This window comes from Vicugna pacos, chromosome 24 (assembly GCF_048564905.1).
Source record: "Vicugna pacos chromosome 24, VicPac4, whole genome shotgun sequence".
Classification (NCBI taxonomy): Eukaryota; Metazoa; Chordata; class Mammalia; order Artiodactyla; family Camelidae; genus Vicugna; species Vicugna pacos.
In genome coordinates this window covers 24,563,087-24,585,049 of record NC_133010.1, presented here as the reverse complement: position 1 = coordinate 24,585,049, position 21,963 = coordinate 24,563,087, and the positions used below count along the sequence as shown (strand labels likewise).

At 41.7% G+C, this 21,963-nt stretch overlaps 1 protein-coding gene across 1 annotated transcript in view; it reads left to right on the top strand.

Annotated features, from left to right (window-relative positions):
* The first annotated feature begins 2,808 nt into the window (after positions 1-2,808).
* Positions 2,809-21,963, top strand: part of L3MBTL4 (L3MBTL histone methyl-lysine binding protein 4) — a 332,768-nt gene continuing 313,613 nt past the window's right edge. The window contains exon 1 of the mRNA XM_072949221.1: positions 2,809-2,947. The gene's annotated coding sequence lies outside the window, so the exon portion shown is untranslated. The remainder of the gene's footprint in view (positions 2,948-21,963) is intronic.

The following is a 21,963-nucleotide window of genomic DNA, read 5'->3' as shown; positions in this document are numbered from 1 at the left end:
AATGTCCTGACCCTGCAGAGATAAACACTGTGAACTTTCAGGAATTTATTATCTGTGTTTTAGATCAGACATTTGAAGAAATCTATTTTGTTTTCATTAATATTAGGGAAAAAAATCATTAAAACATCAGTTTTTTTAAAACAACAACAAAACACAGAGCTTCACTAGTTAAATGTCGAGGAGTTTGCAGTTGGTTAGAAAAAAGATATGATCACAGAACTGCTTGTCTCTATTACCTCTAATATCACCTCTGATCTCTACAAGATGATGGCCGAGATGTGCTCAGGCAAGGGCTTACTTCAAAGAGAAATTTGGACACGACTACTTGCTGCAGAGAAAGATCAAAGAAAGAGAACTGTTTCATTGACCACACTTTCGTGCATTCCCTCATTCTTCAGGTGTCTACTGAAATCCTAAACTGCATCAGGCAGTCAGGGTGCAGAGCAGAGAGACACTCTCCCATTCACAGTGAATGGACAGGCCAGTGGGAGAGGCCGGGAAACTAGCAGTCACTTAGTTCCCTGGGAGAAGACCTTCCTCACAGGAAGGCCTGGGCGCCACGATGGCTCAGAGTGGCTTGGAACACCCGCAGCGTCTGGGTGGTCCTCCGCTCTTGCTGCCTGGGTGGAATTCTAAAAAAATTGAATGGAGTGCTGAAAGAAGAAGATAACAATAAATAACAAACATTTACCCAGTAAGTGCTGTGTGCCCCAGACTCTGCTACAAGTTTAATGACAGGAATGCCGTGAGGAAATAAAGGAGGGAGGGCCTGAGAGTCAGACGTCTTGAATTCACATCCCAGCTGGCTGTATTGGGTGAATTAGCCCATCTCTCCAAATGTCAATTTTCCCATGAGTTAAAGGGGATAATAGTAGCCTTATAAATGCTATAGTTATGAGGAATAAACCAGGTAATTTGGTAAAGGGTTTAGGACTATGCCTGACACAGCAGATGTTGGATAAATATTATGTATCTGTTCCTTTTAATGACCCATGAACTAGTTGTTATCTACCCTTTTTCTCCATGTTGTGGATGTAGGAACCAAGGCCTGAGAACCACAGTAATGTGCAATGTTGCTAGCACGGTGTGGAAGCCGGGATTCACCAAGTCTGGCAAGCAGAGGCACTGTTCCAGGAAACGGAGTGACAATGTGCATAACACGGTGATTCAGGGAAGAAGGGAGGAGAGGATGCTTCCAAAGGAATGACTACTTTATTTCAGAAAGAGGAGGCCAGCGTTTGTAGAGTGCCCAAGAGAAGCAGATTGGAGATACTTTTCATTATGTGGATGTTAATAGATTATATGGGTAGATGACCTGCATGAGTAGATAAGAGGCATTATCCTGGATTCTCAGGATTTGAAGTGGATTTTGGCTTTTATGCACAAATCAAATAGGAAGAGGGAGAGGGAAAGAGACTTAAGATGTGCAGCTGGGAGAGGCCAAAGTTGCAGTGTTAGGATTAGAAAGTTAATACGTGGTATATACTGAGCTTTGTTTTGTTTTTCCCATTGTTTCCATATATTGTTTCTACTTGACATTTAATGGTAAAGAGTATATTACATACTACCTTGTTTTGCCATACCAAGATATATTCTCTTTTGTTTATGAAACACTGGTCCCTAGAATTTCTTCTCATCTAGTCCTAAGGCTCAATTTTCTATATTTGATTTGATGAGAGAGGCATAATTCCTAGTGTTACCCCATCCAGAACTCTTTCAAATCATCATTTTTTCCCTTGTGAAGCAGTTTGACTAAGCTGCAATTTTTCTTAAAAATACTTTTCACCCATGACCCATACAACTAGACTGAGTTGATAGGAAAGAATTCAAGGCATTTTCCAAGTTGGGACCTGGGGTAGGGGACCCGGGACAGAGAATTATTATTTTTTTAAGTCTTGCTTATGTAATAAATACAAGGAATATTGAATTGTTTCTTGTTTCAGAAAGTCACATTAATATTTCATACCACTAAGGATTTAGTTGGTTGGCTCTATTGAAGGAGAAGGAAACGAACTGACTTGCCTGACGCTAAACCTGTTTGCTAATTCTTTCTGACCAAGAATCTTGCCATTTGCTTTCTCTCTCCCTTACTGCTTTCGTGCTAAGTAACCTCCAAACTTCTCCCTGACACTCTTTACAATAGTTTTAACCCAGAGGCTTTGCTCCAGGAAGAAGGTAATGGGCCAGTAATCTCAGAAGAATTGAAAGACCCTCTGCAGTTCCCCTGTGACACCAGAAAGATTCCTGGAGGTTAAGGGGAAGGTAGCAGCACCCTGGAAAGCGCCCTGATTGTTCTCACCTTTCCTGTTCCATTCAGTTTTTTTCTATAAAACTTCAAGACCCCAGCTCCAAGAGGGGTTGATTCACATTCTCTCAGGCATGAGCCAGCTGTAACTCCCCTTCGCCTGGCAAAGCAATAAAGCTGTACTTTTTCTCCCACAACTCTGTGTCCCAGCCTCAATCTATTTTTGAAGCACAGAGGCCGGTTTTGCGGCAACCACCTTGGTGACCCAGCGCTGGGCTGGACTCCCTTTCCTCTTTCCTACCCCTGGACACCTTGGCTTGACCGGACGCTCTAAAGGCAACCTTTGTGCCAGCCTCCCTTGGGATGGCTGAGGGTCAGGGGAGGCCGAGGAGGCCAGATCGCTGGGGAAATCTGGAGCAGGAGAGTATTGGGTCTGCGTCTGAGCCACGTGGGCCGCCGTAGCCAATGGGCGGGGCTTCCAGGCGGAAGTCTGGGGCGGGGCTTCCAGGCGGAAGTCCGAGGCGGGACTTCGTGGCGGTAAGAAGGAAGCAGAGGAAGCTGGGAGCAGCAGCTGCGAAGGCCTTTTTGCTTCTGGACTCTTTTCCTTCTTTCTTCCAACCTCAGTCAGGCCTCTGGCTGCTTGGAAACGCAGGAGAGACAAGAGCGCTGCCGGGGACGCCGTGACTCCTTGGCAAGGACTAGGTGAGTTTTCCGGGGCGACCGAGGCCCCTCCGACTCTCTCCAGGCCTCCCTAATGCGGGGGACACTCCAGTTCGTCAGGGCCTTTCCCTGAGAGACGACGTCCCATTTCACCCGCCCGGGTTGGTTGGCGGTCTCGGGCCTAGTGAAACTAGGAAGCTGTTGTTTTGACTTTGAAGTTTGAATTTGTGCCTCCTTTGAATTTTGAGGCCTCCATTTGCTGGCCGAGGTTTGAATTTCGTGTTGTGTGCGCACGAATGGGCGGTACTGTTTCAGTTCCATCAGACACTCCCTTAGGAAAAATCCTGACCCACTAGTCAAACTACAAAGCCTTTGAGATACAAATATTCTACTTGGTCTTCAGGAACCCTAATCTCCCCATCTTTTTTTTACATGCAAATTTTGAGAAAGGGGTTAATAATTTTGAACTTGACTCGTTAAAGACAAATAGAAATCTTGGCTCTTTCATAGATCTTAGTAACAAGGTTTAGCCACCTAGACAGGTGACTTCGATTTGTTCCATCTGCCAGAAACCCACCTTGAATCCAACCTCTTTTGTAACTGATGGGTTTTACATTGTTGTACCCTATTCATGGCTAAAATTTCGGAGTGGAAACACTGAGGTCTCTGTGTTTTGTGTGTTTGTGTGTCACGAATATATGGTACTGCCAAATTAATTCGTAAAATGGTTCTATTTAATTGGCTTAAAGAAAATTAAGTGCTTATATGAATGTTCAGAAATATAAAGAAAAACAATCAAAATAAATTTCAGATTCACATGACCTCGGAAACTTCCAGTACTAAATCAATATCTGGTACTAAATCTAGCTTAAGCTTGTTGGTTTAATTAATACAGATACATCTTTAGAATCATCAATGTTAAGTATAATACTTCTGTTGTACTTAGGCTTACTGGAGGTCAAATAAGACCTTATATCTGTTGCACATTTCTTAAGCTTGTTGGTTTAATTAATACAGAGACATCTTTAGAATCATCAACGTTAAGTATAATACTTCTGTTGTACTTAGACTTACTGGAGGTCAAATAAGACCTTATATCTGTTGCACATTTTTCAGCAAGGAAGGTAACTCAGTGTGAAAAAAACTTTAAAGAAAATTAATAGTAAACAAAATAAGGACTTTTTTTTTTTAAGGTAAACTCTATAGGAATAATTATTGTTTTGAGAATGTCTACCTAAAGTTGTTTCTCCAGATTTTGGTGACTTGAAACTAAGTTAAATGAAGAGAACTCTCTGTCTACTTCATTTATAAAATACTGAAACCTTAATTGCTGGGAAGGTCTAAGTTTACCTACTTTTTACCTTCTTGGGAGGAAAAAACTTACAGAAGCATAAGTTTCTAATCAGGAAATGCTGGTATGACAGCTAATTCACAATTACTTGCTTCTTGATTTTTGCCAGAGCGTTAAGGCTTTTAAGGGTTAAAATTATAATGTAAGTAATTAAAGCTACTAAAATAATAAGGGACAAACTCATATGGATACAGAAAGTAATGGGAGGTTTATAAAAGAGGAACCCTGAGAAGAGTTTTATGTTTAATCGGAATTGGCCTAATTTAAGAGAATTTTAGTAAGTATATGGCTTTTAAAAATAAGCTAGTGCAAAACAAATTGATTCTCTCTGCAAAAAAAAAAAAAAAGAAAAAAGAAAAAGATTTAAAAGTCCTGATGCTAAAGCTGTTAAAACTGCTGATTCTAAGAAATCTTGCAGTTTGCTTTCCCTCCCTTACTGCTTTCATGCTTAGTAACCTCCAAACTTCTCCCTGACACTCTTTACAATAGTTTTAACCCAGAGGCTTTGCTCCAGGAAGAAGGTAATGGGCCAATAATCTCAGAAGAATGGAAAGACCCTCTGCAGTTCCCCTGTGACACCAGGAAGATTCCTGGAGGTTAAGGGGAAGGCAGCAGCACCCTGGAAAGTGCCCTGATTGTTCTCACCTTTCCTGTTCCATCCAGTTTTTTCCTATAAAACTTCAAGACCCCAACTCCAAGAGGGGTGAATTCACAATCTAAGGCATGAGCCAGCCGTGACTCCCCTTCGCCTGGCAAAGCAATAAAGCTGTTCTTTTCTAATTCTTCCAAAACCCTGCCTCCAAATCTCAAATCATTTTCGGGGTAGAGTCCGGTTGCGGCAACACTGTTTTGAGGTAGTTTTCTAAAGACTCTGTCCTTAACTTACAGGGTGTTCTCCGGGTAGTGCAGGGCAGGTGAAGTAAACGCTCACAGGCAGGCCCCTGGGGCCCTCACGGCTTTCTCTGCTTCAGAGGACTGTGCTGTTGAAAGCCCTTCTGTGGCGTTGCATCTTTAAGCAGGATTCGTTCACCACAGCCTTCACAGCGCACCCATAGAAGTGAACAAAGGAACTTTCTGTGTGATAGCTACTAGGGCAATGAATCTGTTACATGTTTAAATGTCCATGGCAAGAAAAACTCCAAATCTGCCAAACGTTCAGACAAGGTTGTTGTTTGGCCTTCCCTCTGCTATGATTTGATTGCCTAAAATCCGACTTTACATCTTTGTATCATGATTTGCAGGGAAATTCAAGGGACCTTTGCCTCTGGCTCAGAAAACCTAATGAAGTGAGAGGCATTGCTGCCAGTTTTTTGAAACTCATAAAAGAAGAGTTATAAATATTCACTTTCCCTCAATTCATATTTAATAAGTCTCATCTAAATTAAAACCAATTTCTTATAAGGGCCTGAACACTTTCAAATTATACTTTCTGATCTAATCCTCTTATGGTCTCCTGCATGAGTGAATTTTGATTGTCACAAATACATAATTTGTTATTTTAAAAAGATCCTAAACTTTTTAGATACAACACCAAAGGCACGATCCATGAAAGAAATAATTGATAAGCTGAATTTCATTAAAATTTAAAACTTCTACTCTGTGAAAGAGACTGTCAAGAGAATAAGATAAGCCACAGGCTGGGAGAAAGTATTTGCAAAGACATCTGATGAAGGATTATTATCCAAAATATACAAAGAACTCATAAAATACAGCAATGAGAAAATGAACAACCTGATGGGAAAATGGGCGAAAGATCTGAATAGGTATTTCAACAAAGAAGATACCCAGATGACAAATAATCACATGAAAAGATGCTCCACTCATAGATCACCAGGGAGATGCAGATTAAAAAAGAGCAAGATATCCTGTCGTGCCTATTAAAGTGGCCAAAATCTGTAACACTAACACCATCAAATGCCAGGGTGGATGTGGAGCAACAGGAACTCTCATTCGTGGCTGATGGGAATGCAAAATAGTGCAGCCACTTTGGAAGACAATTTAGCATTTTCTTACAAAACTAAGCATTCTCTTACCATATATTCTCCTTGGTATTCATCTAAATGAATTGAAAATTATGTCCACACAAAAGCCTGTACATGGATATTTATAACAACTTCATTCATAATTACCAAACATAGGAAGTAACCAAGATGTCGTTTAGTAGGTGAATAGATAAATAACCCATGGTCTATCCAGACAATGGAGTATTACTCTAAAAAGAAGTGAGCCATCAAGCCATGAAAAGCCATGGAGAAACCATCATATCACTAGTAGAAGAAATCAATCTGAAGAGGCTGAAAACTGTATGATTCCAACTATATGACATTCTGGAAAAGGCAAAGCTATGGGGTCAATTAAAACATCAGTGGTTGCCATGGGTAAGGAAGTGGGGAGGGATGAACAGATGGAACACAGGATTTTCAGGGAAATGAAAGTACTCCGTATGATACTATAATTTTGGATGCATGTCATTATACATTTGTCCAAACCCATAGAATGTACAGCTCTTTAAGAATGAACCTAATGTAAGCTGTGGACTTTGGTTGGTAAGGATGTATCAGTGCAGGTTCCTAGACCATCAGAAATGCACCACTGTGGTGCCGGGATGTTCATAATGGGGGAGGCTGTGCGAGTGTGGTGGGAGGGTGTGTCTGTGAAATCTCTGTATCTTCCCCTCAAGTTTTCTGTGAACCTAAAAATTCCCTAAAAGTAAAGTCTATTTAAAAGGAAAAAAGAAAATCCTAAGTCTTAAGCAAGTGCGTAAGGCACCAAGGCTCTCCCACATAGGCATGACTTATTATTTTACTTTTTTCAGAGAGAAAAGAAAAAAAGGTAGACTACTAGCGATGCAGCCCTGTGGTAGAGATGTTAAGGTTTTTGTCATCAGTGGAATCAGTGGAATTATCATACTGAAATAACAAGTAATAATTCATAAGGATATTTTAAGTTGTCCAACAAATGTGAGTTTTAAAGAAAAGTTATTCCCCCACATCTTGGGGTGCGGGAGAGCCAGCACTGGATATGAGTCAGCACCGAGTCCTAGCCTGCGCCCCGGAACCGTGGGTGACGAGGACAAGTGAGTCATTTTCTCTGAGCCTCTGAGCCTTTCGTTTCTTAGGGAATGGAAATACTAATACCCTCAAGATTGTTGAAGGAATTAACTGAGATAATAGTGTTAATTTCTTTTCCCACTTTTCATCTCTTAGAAACACTTCCAAAGAAGGAAAATTGAGGTTTCTTGATTTTCGAGGTTTCTTGCTCTCCTACCGTTGCTGGTAGATGTAGCCAGCGTCCAGGTTCTTGTGCCATCTCGGAAAGAATTCAGAGATGAGACGTGGAGGTTAAGAAAGTAAAGTGGGGATTTATTAAGGGATGGATAGTGCACTCTCAGGGGGAGAGAGGGCAGGCTCAGGTGAGTGGCTGCCCTGAGTTCTTTGGCAAGTTGGTTACATAGGGTGTAAAAATGAGTGGGTGGAATATTCATTAGGGAGGGAAGGGTCTGGGTTCGTATTTCCTGATTTTCATCCCAACTCCACCTTCCTGAGGGGAAGAGGGATTTTTGTCCTTATTTAGTCTGGATCGAAAGTGTCATGGTGTTGGCGCACGATGGGTACTTCTAATCTGGAAGGCTAATTTTATTGAAATGAGGGCCTAACGAGCAAAAGGTTACATTCCGACAGTGGAGATTTCTGCCTTTTCCCACCTTTCTTTGTTGGCCTCTAGGCCACTCATCATCCCAAAAAGTGTGACCACTTATCAGCCCAAAGGTTCCTGCCTTTCTTACTCTGCTCAGGGCCTCCTGGTGCTTTTATGATGCATGGTTCCTGTGTTTGGCCTGTCTCTCTCCTTTCTGCCCAATTCCTGCCGTTTGGTCTGTGTCCCCCTTTCTCTGCTCATACGTAGCTGTCTGTCTGCTCTAAGAATACCATGCCCTTCCATCATGCTCCCTGGCAAGTCATGTTCTGCACACAGAGGATTATTGCAGGATTGGAAACCAGCAGCTGGGTCGACTTGATTTTGAGATGTTTTCAAAGACCATCAACCGGCTGCCCAAATTAGATATGTGCAGACTAAACCTTGTGTTTGGCAAACAAGTGTGTTAGAGACTAAACAGGATATGAGACAACTGCCCTTCTAGGTCTTGAATATATTTCTTTTAAAGCTTTACCGTGACAAAGACCTTTTTAAAAGAAGTTTTGTCATCAACCGACTATATAACGTGTACATTTTAAAGTGTTCTAGAAAGTTTTTTTTTAAAGCAAAAGACTGGACCATGTTACTTGGACTAACAATCAGGTCTCTGGCTAGAATTACTGCTTCTCTTTCTTTTCCTCTTTTCAGACACTAACTCCTGCTCTTGGCTTTGCTCTGCTTGAGTGTTTTTTGTGACTTTGTCTGGAAATAGTATGAAACAAGCATCTCAGTAGAAGGTTCAAAGCCTTCTTTTCAAAGAGTTAAAATACTCTTAATCAGTCACCTATCAGGAGATTGTGACCCTCAGTACCAATGACAGTGTGTCAAGTAGTTAAGACTGTGCCATCTACAGTCAGATGCAAAGTCTCCAGTCGCTTTGGGCAAGTTGTCTAAACTTTCTAGAAAATGGAACTAATAATATTGCCTGAGGCACCATGTTGTTATGGGGACGATGCAAAGAAATGTACATGAAATACGTGATGCAGTGGCCGGAACATGAAGAGGCCTCAGTGCACGTCAGTCTGTGACCATGTGTAGATGGATAGTGCCTATCTGTCTGGGTGCCTGGGGTGGATTTACCACCATCAGGTTGGAGTTGAGCTACAGAAAAGTCCAAGCAGAGTTCTTTGCTACCTGATGCCTCTTGGAGTCAGTCCCCCTTACAGGCAGATACTTCAGAAGCTCATTAGGGAATGATTCTTTCTGCCTCTTCTGGGCTGTGCTCAGGGATCATTTGGGAGTTTTGGAAGCTGGGCAGAACCTCCCTAAAGGGAAAGTTTGAAAACAATATAGGGCAACGTCGAGGAGAAAGGGTGTGGGCTTCTCCCATGTGGGCAAAATAAGTCATGAGTCAGACTTACACAAGTCCATCAGATTTTGATGTTTTTATGACACATTCTAATAATGAACTTTGAAAAGAATAGCCTGGATTCCAGGAATGACTCTCCTTCCACTTCAGATGGGTCTTTCCCTCAGTGCTTCCCATTCAGAAACCAGAGACCCCAGATAAGGTACGAGTGAGTCGTTTGAGAAGAACTGAGAAGGTGTGTCCTTGTGATGGAGGTTTGTGCAGGTTGCACGCTTCTAACTCTGTGGGCAGGAGAGAGCCCTGGGGGACAGTTGTCACCATTTTTCACTTGCCAGATAGGATCTCACTGATGTCACTGATCACCTGCGATGTCAGCACTTGACTCTCCTTGTGGACTTGGGGAAAGCTTACTTTTGTTTCCTTCCTCAGTCTACTGTGAAGCCTTGGGTTCTTCTAAGACAGATACCAAATGTGGGTAATTGTAATCTGTAAAGGCTGGCAGTGCCTTCACTGTCATCATGGGGACCTGGTGGATGGTGCTAATGGGAGCGTTTAGATTTAATCGATGAAGGAAAAGCACTTTTACCTTCTGATGGCTTTCCTGTGTCTAGAGGAAATCTACTTTGGACACTCAAATTCAGTGAACTGTCCTTGCCCGGATAGCAGTCGCTTCACATGACAAAAGTGTCTTCACAAAATGAAGCTGTCTGGTGAGCTGCAGTTTTCTGAATGGTAGGATGCTGATACAGGAACAGCGTTGAATGGGGATCAAGTGAGCCAGGATTTAATTTCCTCTGTGTCACTTAATAGTTTTAGATGCTTTTCCTACTCGTATCAGCTCCATCTCTATGGTTCACAGTTTACTCCTTTGCAAATCAAGAGTAGAATGAATTGAATCTAGAATTAAATTATTTTTATTGACTCTAGATAAACAACTTTTGGGGGATTGACTTCTAGACTTAGGAATGCATTTTGCATTTATTGAAATTCATAATCCAAGCAATAAAAGTAATAAGGAGAAGGACTTTGCTAAGATGAAAGTGGTTGGTTTTCATTTCCTTTTATGTTTGCAGCCAACTAGGGCAGGAAGGTCTGTGTATTCTTGTGTGGGCACACACCTGGTAATGGATTTGAGATGGAAAATCAATCTCTTTTAAGAAACTACCCCCTTATAACATTTTGGGTACATCTATACCCTCTTTCACTCTGGATCCAACTTTGAATAACCACTGTGCTCTCCACCAAGGACCAGCAAATCCAGCATTAGTCATCACTGTCTTATTTCGCCCACATGGGAGAAGCCCACACCCTTTCTCCTGCCCTATATTGTTTTCAAACTTTCCCTTTAGGGAGGTTCTGCCCAGCTTCCAAGACTCCCGAATGATCCCTGAGCACAGCCCAGAAGAGGCAGAAAGACTCTTTCCCTAATGAGCTTCTGAAGTATCTGTCTTTAAGGGGGATTGACTCTAAGAGCCATCAGGTAGCAAAGAACTCTGCTTGGAATTTTCTATAGCTGCAATCCCTGTTGGTAGTAAATCCACCCCAGGCACTCAGACAGATAGGCACTGCCTCCATCTGTATATGGTCACAGACTGACTTGTACTGACCTTTCCATGTTCTAGTGATTGTATCAGGCATTTCACGTACGTTTTGCTTCTCAGGAGAACTTTGGAATCTTAAATCTCATTAAAAGTCCTTGATCATTCACATACACACACACACACAGGCTAGACTTTCCGTCTGTGTTAGAGTGCCGACCTTAACCCTCTTTTGCATTTTTACCACCTGAATTTCATTGGACTAACCTTTTGCCTCTGTTCCCTCTGCCAGAAAATTGTTGAGCAATGATGATGCTTTTAGGTAATAATAAAGAGGCTTGTCTATCTCTGATTTCAAAAATGTTGAAGCTTTTCATTTCATCAGAGAAAAGGATCTCCAACAGTGTATTTCCAGAATTTCTTTTTGGTGTCACCTTAGGGATCTCTGTGGATGGAATTTTTGCTGCTCCTCTGTAGAAACTTGCTCAATCTCGTACCTCATTTTTGGTCTAATGACTGGAAGGAAAGATCCCAGGAATATGAAGCAATGGATTAGTTGTTTACAGCACAATGCAGCTTTCCTGGTTGCATGCAACTGTTGATAAGCTATGCAAGGGTTTAAACCAAACACTTCTTTATGTTTGTGTAGCAGAATTTATTGTCTCTGAAACTTCATTCTCAAGTTAAAGGTTGTTGCCTTATGTAGGAGAAAAGCTAAATTTTCAGCATACTTGGAAGCATTTCGCTTGCCTTGTTTGTTTACATGACTGAGTCAAGTATTGGACTTTGCATAACATTCTCTTGATTGAAAATAACTAGTTCAACTGGTTGCATTACAAGGATGAAAGTTGTAAACATGACGCATGAATTCATGAGAAACGTGCATTTTTTCGTCTTAAGACTTTTTAAAGAGAAAGCTTTAAAATATTTTAGTGCTGATTTTCCTTTTATGCAATTAAGAAACAGTGCACCCTTGAGCACAGTTTGAAATTTAAATTCCCCTCAACAGGACAAAAACCTGATTTGCTTATCAAATGGGACAAAATGTATCTGGGGCAGGGGACCCTGTTCTTCGTTCATCATTTAGTTTTGAAATCAGAAACAGTGACCAACCATGCTAGTACTTTACCCTTAGGAAAGTCGTGATCTAGATGTGTTTGTACAACCTTGAGTAGGTGGAATAAGGCTGAAGACATAACTTGACAAAAGGTTGGATTCATCCCATGAATCTGGTTCTGCCCTAGCTGGCCTTCGTTCTCTCTGGCCTTGTTCTCACTGGTTTTTCATTCTCAAATCACAAGGAAGGAGATTATTTCAGGGCATTCATTACCACTCCCCCCTCCAAATCTATTCTTGAGAGATTGCACAAAACCCCCAGTTTTCCATTCCAACAAGGCTTGAGTCTTTTTGCCTCTCTCTGTAGGAAAGGAGGTTAATATCTTTTTCCCAGACACATTAAATGTGACTTGCAAATGGTTCCCACTGTTCCATTTACATAATCCATGAAACAGTCACAGTATTTGTATCTCAAGGGAAAACAGAAATTCACTTATACTCAAAATTTCCATCAGGGCATTATATAATAAGTTAATGATTTTCCTATTGCTTTTTGCTTATTAGTAGAATAATAGGTCAGAAAAAGCAATTTGGTGAACATACAGCAGAATAATTGTCACAACTGTAATGCTTAATAAATCTGATTTCTCATCCTTTACTGGAATTCTCACAATTTGAATTAACCCTGTGATTTCGGTGAGCTTACAGGTGATATTTCGAATGATTTTCCCTAAACCAACAGGTACCCAAAATTGTAACTTAAAGCACACAAAAATCTTTGGAAGCACACTTTTTGTATGGCCTTTTGTTTTCTGTCATGATTTGCATGAGCTCTGCTTTAGGCCTGTTCCCGGGAAAGATTCTCTGCAGTTTGTGTGCTAAGATTGTGTGGTGGAAATTTTTTGCGAAGGGTACTCAAGTCAATACTGTGGGGGACAGAAGGGAGCTTTGGGCAGAGGAAGGAGCTGAATTGTGATGTCGGTGCCAAAAAGGCAGAAAATTTGAGTCTCTCCCACAGCAAGCCCTGGAGTTACACAGAGTTGTCCCACCTTGAAGCAAAGGCACTGGACATCATGTGCTCCTGCTCCTGCCCTGCCCCCACCCCACCCTGTCTGCTGGACCCACAGAATGGGGCTTGTCTCTGGGTAAGGCAGCAGTCTCCAGCCTGACAGTTCATGGGCGGGACTCAGATGAGGGCCTTTAGCTGCTAATACCTCCAGCAGCGGGGACGAGAGTATCTCAGTCCTGAAGGGGAGATCTGGGTGGAGCGCCCCAGCGTCCATTACAAAATCCACGCGAAAATAGCTGATTGGACGAGTGATTTGGGCCAGGAGCCCAGAGGGTTCCCTGATCTGCATTAAACTTTTCTCTGCTTCCCTCTGGGAATCACGAGATCATCTCCATGGAGTCCATGGGCGATTTTCCTTCCCTTTTCTCATCTGGCCCCTTTCTACTCATGAAATAGTGGGTACAGGCCATGTTTTGGATGGAGGCAGACCTGAGTTTCTTTTTCCTTGCTTTTTCTTTTCTAAATTGGTGTAGTCAGTTTACACTGTTGTGTCAACTTCCAGTGTACAGCACAGTGTCCCAGTCATACATATACATACATATATTCATTTTCATATTCTCTTTCATTGTAGGTTACTACAAGATATTGAATATAGTCCCCTGTGCTCTACAATAGGACCTTGCTGTTTATCTATTTTATATATAGTAGTTAGTATCTGCTAGTCCCAAACTCATGATTTATCCTTTCCCATTCTCTTTCCCCCCTGGTAACTTAAGTTTGTTTTCTATGTTAAGGCAGAGCTGAGTTTAAATCCCACCTCTGTCCTTTACTGGCTGTGCATGGCCTCTCTGAACCTCAGTTTACCTGTCTATATAATTGAGATAATAGCACCTGTCAAGAACTGTGAAGAGGCCTCCATTTTACCCTTCTTTCAAGCTAGGTTAGCCTGCCACCACTTCGTGGATGCTTTTAAAGACATGGGACTCGGGTCAGAGACAAAGGGCAGTTTATTTTTCACAGCGATACTTTAGCTGGAGTGCTAGCATTTGTTTGGGTTCTCCAAGCACCAGTTCTGACCACAGGGCAGTGCAGAGAGGGCCAGAGATACCTGCAGATGTAGCAGGTTCGGATACAGCAGTGCAACCTTGAGCATGAGGAACTCAGTTCTTTTATACCAGGCACTAAGCAAGGTTGCCTGGGCAGAGACACTGTCTCTCTGTGGTACAAGACTGCTGTACAAACATCCTTGAAAACATAGTCTGAAACAAAGGCAGTTAGTGCCTCTACTAGAAAGATGTGCAGGATTGCTAGAGACCCAAGAAGAATTATCTGTCACGCCAGCAGGACCCACCTCATTAATTGACAGAGAGGGCAGCTACCATCATAGTTAAGAGTGTGATATCTGAGGCTGGCTGCTTGAGTTTAACCACTGCTTCTACTGCTTAAAAGAATGGGACTTGAGGCAAGTTCCTCAACCTCTGTAAGCCTCAGTTTACCCATCTGTGAAATGGGAGTAATAATAGTACCTGCGATGTAGGGTTCTTGTAGGATAAACCGAGACAAGCCATGTGGAAGGGCTGATGTGAGCAGATGCCCGGTAGATGGTGACACTATTACAGCAGCCTGGACACTGACCAACTGCCTGGTTATTCTCCCCAAGTGGCACCAGGAATAGGAAAAAGCCTCATCTGTGGGCTCAGCCCCACCACAGTGACTCGGGCTCATCCTAACCTTGCAAAGGAGGACTACAAAGAGCCCGAGGCAGGTCGCTCAGGGACTCACGCCTCACCAGCCTTACATGTAGTCTTGCTCTGCCCTCGGGAGGAGGTGACGTCCAGGCCACATCTGTAACACGGGGCATGTAAAGGCCGAATGACCTACAGGGTTCCTGCCAACCCTCAGGTACCATGGCCTTAACCTTCACAAAAGGGGGAAATATCCCCATGAAGGAGGTTAGCTGAGGTAGCAGAGAATGAAAAGAAGAAATGTGTGCATGGAAACCAGGACAGTCAGAACTCCTGGGCTTAAGTCCTTAATCTTCTTGACCACCAAATGTATCAGCCCAACCCTGTCCGCCGCCTCCTGTGTTTACAGCATCTCTCCTCCTACCCTAGGCTGGTCCTCTCATGGGTGTTGGCCTCCCATCCCTTTTCTTGGGTTCAGTCCTCTCCTGCAGCTTGAACCTCTTTCCCTCCTGGATAACTGCCATCGAATGTCCTGCAGCTCCAGGAAGCAGCAGCATCACCAGGGAGCTTATTAGAGATTCAGAACCTTGGGCCCCACCCAGACCTCTGACTCAGAATTTGCATTTGAACCAGCTCTTCCAGGGGTTGAAAACCACGTCTAGTCCACTGGTTCTCAAATGTGCCTGCACACTGGACTGACCTGTTGTGCTTCCAAAAAAACCCACGGATGCCTGGGCTCCAGCTTGCAAAGGGTTTTGATTTAATTGTAAAGGAAGGAGGCCTGGGCATCAGAATTTTAAAATTCCTTCCAGGTCGTTCTAATGTATAATCTAGGTAAAGAACAACTGCTTTAGTATCTCATATCTAAAAAGAAAAAAAAGCTATACTTGAAATGATTTCTTCCTTCAGGTATTTATTTTTCCACTTGCTCTTTCTCTACTTCCTTTGTTTTATAGACAAAACCCACTTTCTTCACGACTTTATCTCACATTCACTCCATGACCCATTCTAATCTGACTTCTCCATAGACTACCAAAATTGCCTGTGCTGAACCACCCATGAGCTCTCTTTGGCTAAAGGGGCTCTTTGAGTTCAGGTCCTTACCTGGGCTCTTGTTCTGTCACCTACACAGTGGACTCCCTCTCCCTCCAGTTTCTTCTTTGTCCAGACTTCCCTCCTCGTTTCTCTTCCAACTTTGTCCTTGACCTCTCCACTGGGATGTCCTATGGGCTTCTCAGACTTGGCATGTCCAAAGCTGAACTCTGATTTTTCCCACCAGAAGGAGTCCCTCCTTCTGTCTCCTTCCAATAAATGCTACCTTCTTTTTCCATCTCATTAAGTGGCATTTAAATCTATCTGGTCATTCATGCAAGAAATCCAGAGACACTTTTCAACATCTCCCTCTATCATTCTATCACCAAATCTAACAGATTTGACCACCATGATTTGTCCCAAATTTGTCCCCTTTCTTTTTCCATCTCCACTGGTATCACTTCAACCCAGCCAGCATCTCTCACCTGGACCACTGTCATCGCTTTCAGAATGACATCCCTGCTTATTCTCTTGCCTCTTCCATCCATTATAGTCATAATGCAAATTATTCCGTCATCTGATACTTAAAACCCTTCAAGTTTTACCACTGTACTCGAGTGAAGGGAGCCTTTTCTTACCTTTCCAGTCCTGTTCCTTCCCCTCTTGTAAGTTCTCTTTCCTCTCCACACTGTCAAGTGCCAGATTCTCTCTTACTGGGACCATCTGTCATGTGGACAGCTGCCATTACTTGGAAGTGCCTCTTAGAAGGCCATCTGAATTGGATGGAAAGGAGACTGAATCTCCTTCTCCAAACCACTTTCTTAAGGAAAGCACTACATTTTAAAGGGAAACCCCTTTGCTTTCAACAACATTGCCTTCTCCAAACCTTGCAAAATAACACATCGAAACCAAATCTCAGGTTCAGGTTGTCTGTGTAGCTTTGTTATGCTGTAGTTGAAATTTAATAACTCCAAGGCTTGGACAAGCTGTTAGATAGTAACGTATCTTTTGTAGGGAATTGAGTTATTCCTTTTCTGTGAAGTCTGGTCTCTGAAAATGTCGCCACAGATAATCTGTCTCTCAGCTTTATAATGACATAAATGTATGTCAGAAAATATCCAAAGCAATTTGTTTCTAACTATATGATCATTTGTTTAAAAAAGCGTAAAAAAAAGGAGAACAAGCAAAAAGGTAGGAAGGGCAAGAATAAGGAGAGAAAAAGCCTCAGAATCTGTAAAATTTGAATCAAACTTTAGAAAAATAGTTAATGCAGGGTGTAGGATGTGTTTTTTGGAAAATATACTAGTAGTCATCTGCTGTTTCAGCAACTTTCAAACTGCAGTTTTTTGTTTAAAAAGCATCATTTGTCAATAAGATCAGTGGCTTGTGTCAGTGTCAGTTTCCCATTTGTGATGTTGTATCGTGTTGTGTAAGGAGTTATCTTTGGGGAAACTGAGGGAAGGGTACATGGGGTCTCTTGGTATTCTTTCTTTTAAATGCATCTGTGTGTGTGTGTGTGTGTATGTGTGTGTGTGCATACACATATACAGTTCATTTATCTCAAAAGAAAAGGTTTTAAAAGTTGCATCTAAATAAGGCAGTAGGAGTTTGATAGACAGAAAGATGGATCTACAGACACTTCGCGTTTTTCATCCTCTCTATCCACTGCAAAGGCCCACATGATTTGTTAGTTAAATGTGCAATTGTTGTCTTCTCGTCTCAAACCCACATTTTACTCCGAAGCATCAACAGTTATTCTTAGAACTGTCTCTTATCCCTGAAGAGCAAACGTACTATGGTTTTATACTGGCAAAGACCTTTTTAATAGCCATTAAGGCTAATGGACTTACCTGATTCCACTATTTTTTCCATCCAAAGTTACAAAATTTTCAGTGTTCCCTAAATGTTGCCCATGAACGTAAAATGCATCTTCCACGTGAATTACACAAAAATTGGTAAAAACTTCCCTTCATATTTCTCCATATAACTTAGTTTATTGGTTTAATATACCAAAAATATATTAAGCTCTGAACTAACGTATTAAAATATACTGTATCTGGGTTTTTTCCTTTCATTTTTATAGGTGTTATAAGAGACAAATAATGTATAAAATAAATATTTTAAAAAGGAGACTTTGTCTTTTAAATACTTTTAATTTAATTATTTTCAAATACAAATGTTGAATTTTTTTATTTTTAAAGTAATATAAAATTTTTTCACTTGGCATTTTTCTAAATTTTTAAAAATTAAGGGAACTTTTAACTTTGAAATATAGATTCATAGGCAATTATAAGAAATAATACAGAGAGGTCCCATGTACTTACTACTGTTTCCCCCGATGGTAACATCTCATAAAACCACAGTACAGTATCACAGCCAGGAAACTGAGACCAACATGCTCCACTGATCTTACCCAGATTTTCTCAGTTTCACTCGTATTCATTTGTTTGTGTGTATGTGTTTATTTCCAAGCACAAGTTACATATTTTCTTTTCCATTAAGTTTTCAACCAGGAGGACATGGGACTTCATTTGTGTTTCTGCTTCTGGAAATAGGAGATAGAGATTTTAGCCGTAGAAAACAGAATCCACCCTGGACTGCGCTGTTTCCCCGTGATAGTGTGAAAGTGTTCCACGGAGCCCCACAAAGAGCCATCAGCAACCGCGGAAAACACATGCTGGTTTCAGTGGTTTTTCCGTCTTAGTCATTTATTTCAGAATTCTAGATGCTGAAAGGGCAGATCTCCCTCGTCTTCTCTACCCCCTGCCAACCCCCTCATCTCTCTCCCTATTTTCTTTCTCTTTGTTTTTAACAGATAAACTAAAAACAGCCTTTGGAAAATCACAACTTAAGTAAGCAAATCTACTTTTCATAGAGTTATAAGCAAATGATTCGCTTAAGAGAAAACTGTTTAATGACAAGTACTGAATAGATCTAATCTTTCCAATGAACAAATCCAAATGATTTTTTAAAAATAGTACGTTCTTGATACTTTAATACAAAATGAAAAACACACAATTATGAAGGTCTATAGAATAAAAATGAAGAACTCATCCCCTGTCAACAGTTGTGATGATTTCTTACACCTCTGACAGTGTCCTCACCTCAGATTAATACACACACACACCCATACACACACACACACATACACGTACACATCTCACACAAAAAACCCAAGGGTCAAAGACAAAATCAAACAAATACCCCAGCTAGAGTGGTAGTTTTCCCAAGTTACAGATACTGCAACTCCTATCATAAATGGGGGGAAAAAAAAAGGGATTTTTGTTGGCAAAGCATGAAGGATGGTGATTATTTTCTCAGGAAAAAAGGGTTAGATGTCATATTTCCCCCTGTTTTAACACAAATGAAAGAGCATTTATAAAAACAAGATGCTTAAATCTTGTTAGGATAGGTAATCTCGTGTTAGTTTAACAGTAAAACCCCGAATCTGTTTGCCCCAGAACTTTTTCCACCAGGACGTGTCATTATCACTTGATACGTTTTTCCCACCAGGCTCTTTTCTCTCCACATTTCCTGAAGTAGATATGCTTGAGAGGAAAAAAATAGGAAGAAATAATAAAAAAAGAATTGATCTAGAGTGATCTATTCACATAAGCCAGCCCATTTAAACTTTTCATTCATCTTGAAACAATCTGAGAATTTATGCCACGTCTTCTAGGAGCATTAACCACAGAAAACAGACCAATGGGCTATGAAAGTGCCTGCAAAATGATGGAGTTTCATGCAGGATTCATGACATATTTGCTCACAGTGCTGGGTCCTGATCTTTCTCTCTGTGAGCCTTTGTTGTTTTGTGCTTGAGCTTTTAGTTGAAAGTTGAACGAGAGAAGCCCTCAGGTGTTATGAATTCCAGGTATCTGTGAAGTGAGACTAGGAACTCTTCTCCCCCCGCTGTGCAAGAGTTTTCCAGCCAGGAAAGGTATTCTGAAACCTACAGAGAGATTCACAGGATGGAAGCCAAAGAGTTCAGTGGATTTTCTCCTTGCTGTCAGAGATGGACACCCACTAGCACCCAGGTCATGGGGGCCATGCACTGAAGGGGAGGCGTGCTGTACCTGAACACTGATGGCAGAGAAGGACTGTGTTAGCACAGAAACCGCATAAAAATCAGAATTTGTTAGCAGGAAGCCATTTGGCATCAATAATGAAAGAGTGGAACCTTTAGAAACCAGCTGTTCCTCTTAATTCAGAAACATCACAGAGACAGAAATTTATGAGCCAACAGTTATGCAGACCTGGAGGCCTTCCTGGAGGTGACAAAACCGAGCATAATCTTACTGTTGCCAAGCAGTGTGTGGGAGCCGCCTGATGTCAGGGTTTTCCCCCTGGTAGAACCGGCTGGAGAATGAGATGGACCTGTTTCTGATTAGCCCAGTTTACCCAGTTCCAAAGAGGATCCTGGCTCCTGCTCAATCTGGCAACACAATTCATTAGAAACATAATTTTGGGCAGCATCCCGGGAGGAGCGGCACTCAGAAAGGAGCTCTTGTGGGGAGGTGGGAGGAGAGAAAACGCCGCTTTCTGTGCAAACAGCACCTCCTGGTGAGGATTCAGCCTCTGGCCTGAAGGACAAAAATTCACGGCTCACCCCTGAGATAGAAAGTGCCCTGTATCTTTTATGTGCTCTCACCGGGACCCTCCAACCAAACTGATCTGATTAATAAATCAAAGTAAGAGGCTCCTAGTTCCCTAGTCACTGCCGCTGAAAGTGATCAGTCTCTTCACTGGAAGTCCTCCTTAGTGTCTGAAGTCAAAGGCTAGATTTAGGCTTATCTCTGCCCCACAGGCTGGACAGGCTCTCATGATGCCAGACCAGGAGCCGCATTCCCAGGGATGGGGGATGTTTAAGGTCAGTATGGGATCAGTAGGGCAGGGCTCAGAAGCCTGGCACTGATGGCTGAGCCACTGGTCTCGTCTCTCCTTGGATTTCCTTTTATGTTCCTGAACAACCACATCTTAACCCCTGCTAGGGAGGCGGTGTCTCTCTTTGAAGCTTGCATGGGTGAACACACACACACGCACACACCAGGAAACCTCCTCACAGTCCATACGCTTCAAAGGTAACAATCCTTCCTTGAAGTGAATTGCAATGACATTCTTCTTTCCACAAAAATGTGCAAAAAAGTAAAATTTTTTCTTCACTGATTATTCTCAAATAAGCATTTAATTGGCAAAGACACCTAATGCTACAGGAAACTTGATAAATGCTCATATGCATTAGTATAAAATTCTGGTTTCTGCCTTCGTTAAATAGGGAGTATAGCACAGTAGTTAAGCATCCAGGCACGAGAACCAGACTTCCTGAGTTCCAGCCTAATTCTGCCACCGCCTAGAGAGAGGACTTTGGTAACCTACTTGTTACTAGGTTGCCTGGTACCTTGATTTCTCATTTGCCAAAAGGGGCCATTTTCACCAATACTTACTGATAGGGCTATTATGAAGACTAAATGAGCGAATCCAGGCTGAGGGCTCCGGCCCAGTGTGACATGGGGTGAGCAGCCAGTGACTGAGCTTGCCCCAGCTGCTACTATTTACTGAGGCTTATTGACTTATGCTCTGCAGACAGGCTCCTAGGGGAACACCTAAGTCACAATTTGCTGTTGATAGCATTCCACTGTTTGCAAACTACAGCCACATCCAGTACGCTATTATCCAATCCTCATCGCAAGCCTCCAGCTGGGTGTGTTGTCGATGTTACCTTCATTTACTGGCTGTGAAAGTGAATCTCGCAAAAGGTGTTTCAGATGCTGGGTTCAGAGTTAAAATTAACCCCTGCTTTCCAACCTTTGGACCAGCACTCTTCCAATAACACTGAGACATCAACATACTTTGCTGATGAGATAATTATGATTTTATTTTCTTTTTAGTGAGATGTCTTCTAGGACTCAAAAGGAAATCGTTCCTATTTTGCATGTAAATAGAGGAGAGCTCCTAGAAAAATTTGTACGTAGAAATTGAGCAATGATTTTGAAATGGTGGATCACGACCCTTTAGTGGATAATGAAATCAGTTTAGTGAGTTGCAACCATCATTTCTTAAGAAAAATGAAATAAGATAGATGATACTATGACACAGAAAATATCAGAGCATTGTATTATTTTGTGAAGCTCTTATTTCAGTTATTTTTTTCCCTGTGTCATTACTAGGTTGTGATATAAAATGTAAATAATTTTTAAGTGTATTTTTCATACCCATTAAGATGGCTATATTTGAAAAAAAAAAACCTATGGAAAATTGCAAGTGTTGACAAGGATGTGAAGAAACCGGAACACTACATAACTGGTGGGAATGTACAATGATGTAGTAGTTGTGAAAAACAGTTTGGCATTTTCTCAAAAATTAAACATAGAATTATCATACAACC